This window comes from Diadema setosum, chromosome 11 (assembly GCF_964275005.1).
Source record: "Diadema setosum chromosome 11, eeDiaSeto1, whole genome shotgun sequence".
Classification (NCBI taxonomy): domain Eukaryota; kingdom Metazoa; phylum Echinodermata; class Echinoidea; order Diadematoida; family Diadematidae; genus Diadema; species Diadema setosum.
This window is the reverse complement of record NC_092695.1, coordinates 10,874,987-10,879,083: the sequence shown is the minus strand read 5'-3', so window position 1 is coordinate 10,879,083 and position 4,097 is coordinate 10,874,987.

Here is a 4,097-nt window from a genome sequence, read left to right as displayed (position 1 = left end):
TCTCTACTGACTTCACTCGCGCTTTCGACCGGGTAGACCACTCAGTCGTGATGCAGAAACTGTTCGCTTCCGGCGTGGCTCCATGGTTGATTGAATGGACGGGCAGTTTCCTGACGGACAGACAAAATCAAGTTCGTTACCGAGGCGTCCTCTCACCTCCAAGAGCGATGTCGGCTGGTGTCCCTCAAGGCATCCGTCTTGGTCCCCTACTGTTTCTAGTTCTCATTGATGATGCACTGCGTGATTCCTCAATTCGTCGGTGGAAATATGTAGACGATATGTCCCTTGGCGCTGTTGAAATCAGTGGTGCTACGCCCAGTGTGTCCCTGCAACCTGTTTTGTGTGACCTGGAAGTTTGGTGTGGTCACAATAATGTCATGCTAAATCCACACAAGTGCCACATTATGCGTGTCGCAAAACGCCACCACCTGATCTTGATCTCATTCTGTGCAACGATGTTCTGAAGGAAGTGTCAGTCATGAAATTGCTCGGTGTGGCTATCCAAAGCGACCTTAAATGGAATCACCATGTGTCCTCCATTACGTCACGCGCAGCCTCTCGCCTGTACATGCTCCGCAGACTGAAACAATTCCGACTTCCTCCTGCTGACCTTATGACAGTATGCACTGGATACATCAGACCCCTCCTGGAATATGCCTCCCCTGTCTGGCACTCCGGGCTTACTGTCGCTCAGTCATCCGCCATCGAACGTATCCAGAAACGAGCACTGAGAATTATCTTCCCTGGAAATTCCTATTGCACTTCACTCGAGCTAGCGGGGATTCAGGACTTGGCCTCAAGGCGTGTCAAACTCTGCCTCTCCTTTGCCAAGTCTTCCACTAAACTAGAGATTGGAAAAAACTGGTTCATGCTTAACGATTGCGCAAGATCTTCAAGAAATACAAAGTTGTACAAAGAACCTAGGTGCCGCACCAACCGTTACAAAAATAGCCCGGTACCATTCATGACTAAACTACTGAATTCCAAATGATGTTATACAGGTCTTACGTTTGTTTTGCATCATGTTCATCGGCAAATATTACTTCCTTGTAATGTTTCCTTGTATTGTGAGCAAAAGTCGTCTCTTAGGCTCGGAAATTGTTATCATAATTGTACCTTTACTCATAATGGTATTTTATGCAGCCCCTTGTGCTTTACCGTATCATTGCTTTCTTTGTACGATACTATATACAGCATTTTCATGTCACGAGAAGTATAATAATCTCACGCAAAACAATCTTTGGTGCACGTGTATTTGGATGACGAACCAACGATATTTTGATCAAGTTTTATGACCATTGACTGGTTGTCCCCCTTTTATCTACACGTCTATACTGCATCGATGATTTGTTTATACAATGATGCGGGGTTTATATGACATTTCATTTTGTAGCTTTTGATTTGCAATGGGTAGGTTTTTATTTCCCGTTGTGTGTATGTTACGATGTATACTCCTATTTCCCGTTTTCTCTTGGCCTTTCCGGCTTCTCTCATATTCGGCTTTAAGCAATGCTTTTTGTACTGTATGATTGTAATATGGGTTTTTTTTTTTCAATGCAATGATAATCTCATTTAACTGTATACACTTATTTTACGAGAAGAAGAACTAGTTTACCCAACATTATGTCGCATGTCGTATTCGGATAATGAGTTTCGTGTCACTTTGATCAATTTTATGCCCATTGATGTGATACCTCTTATTTCTTCCTATTTACACCACAAAGATGATATCTTTTGTGTAAAGAGGTATAATGTACGTGTGTAGAGTCTGTGGCTTACACTTATGAAAGCGTTAATTCTGCGTGTTATTTCAATTATTGGATAATCTGTTTGTTATGATACACAGTGTACAGGTGTCACGTGCCTCGCAGAACTGTGTAATACTTGCTGCAGCCGACACTCAGATTCCTATTTCTCTCTTAACCTCCCTTGGTTCTCGCAGGCATGTATATCCCACCCAATATTGTATAGGCGCTCTGTTGGTGTACACCTTCTTATTTCCTTCTTTTTTATCCTCCCTGTTTTTTCCGCCCTATCTCTCCTTCCCACCCATGCCCCTCTTTCCTCATTCTTCTATTTATCTCTGCTCAACTACACCAATTCATTGTCTGGAACATGTTTTGCTGTTTTTCACCCTATTTGTTTGGGAGTGGAATTATATATACTTTGCACATTTTAGAATCCCCCGTAATTAATTCAGTGCAATATATTTCAATAGGCATTCATTGTGCATATCTCCCGAGAAGAATCTCATTGATCAGTATAGGCTTTGATGATTAGGTGCACGAGAGTGATCACTGGGGTGTAACGAGAATAGGAAATCAGCAGGTCTCATAATGTACTAATTCATCGTGTGAGCGTATCAGTGGTGCGTATGCAAAACATGACAGAAAGAGCCAGTGAAAGTGACAAAGAGCGAAAGGGCGTGTGATAGTGTGTGAGGCAGGTGTCGAAAGAGAGTGTGTGAATACCGAACCCTGATCATCTGTGTTTTGTTGTGAGGTTATGTTTACGGCTTGCCCAGTCTGTAGGTTTACATGTCCTGTCGTATGACCTCGTTTCTTGATGTCAGTTTTTACGTGTTTCATTTGTATGAATACCTTTTTTGTAATATCTATTGTCTCTTTTATGATGTAATTCTATGTGCAATTCAGTCGTATGACTGGGAGACATGAATACTTCAATAAAATACCATTTATCTATCTATCTATCTATCTATCTATCTATTGGTACCAACACACGGACTACAAACAACATTATAATCACTGTTAAGATATATATATATATGTGTATATATATATATATGTATATATGTATATGTATATATAAATATATATATATATATATATATATATATATATATATATATATATACGTATATAGATATAGATATAAACATCTATATATTTAATAGTCAACACAAGTGTTTTTTGTTTGAAGGTGTGCTGATGTCAGTCAGGGTCTTCCAAACCAGAAAAGAGTTTGGCTACTGTTGATTTTTACAGAATGTTCGTTTTCGTACACTTCTTTTCACAACGTCGGGTGAACCTCCATGAGCATGCTTAACATTCAAATCTCGTACACCCCTCCTCCACACGGATCACCTTCATTATTTTTTTATTTTAAACTCATCACGGTAAGTCGATAATACCTGCATTCAGAATATCACCTTAAAATTTATCATGGGTAAAGGAAAGAAAGATCTTTGGCATTATTCATGTTTAATGGATAACCACATTTATCGGTCCATTTTGCACCAACAAATTCTGCATACAGGGTGTATTCCATCGAGAGCACTTTGATGTTAGGAATACTGAGATACCCACATTTTAGGACTGTCAATGATGGAGTACAGTTGGTTGCAGAAATCATCTTATTCAAGTCGATGCAAGGAGCTACTACTAGCTCTTGTCATGTACCTCATTGATAAGTTTAAGTACCGTATTTGAAACTGCTGAATCATTGGCATATCAATAAACACATAGAAATAAATAAAAAGGTTTTCACGCCAATCATGCCAATGAAAGCCTTTCCGCAATATTTCTCAAATCTGTTTTTGTTACTGTGAGATAACAGAAACAAAATGTTTATTGACAAAAATGTCTGGACCTAACACAAAGTTGAAACGAATAATGCATTGAAAACAAAATCCTGTCACAGCAGAAGAAGGGAAGTTAAATGGCACAGGTTTGTCTCCTTAGGTACCTAATTAAGTAAATTTTAGCAATACAAATGCAATGGTCGATATTATATCTAAACTTAAAATGTATTACAGTTATGGATAACCTGATTAGATTGAGTTTAGTGTCGGAGGCATATTAGGGTTAAAAGGTATTCCGGTTAAGGTTTATAAAACATTTACGGTTAACGCGTGATTCATTAAAGGTCGATATTACATTTACGGTTGGTATTACATTTACATGGTTAACATTTTATTTAGGGTAAACTGTATTACGTTTAGGGTTCGGATGTGAGGCCCTATTACATTTAGGGCTGATATTACATTTTCGGTTAGGATGTATATATATTAAAGCCTGATATCATATTTAGGGTTAAAATATGTTACATTTTGGGTTGACTCAATTATTACATTTAGG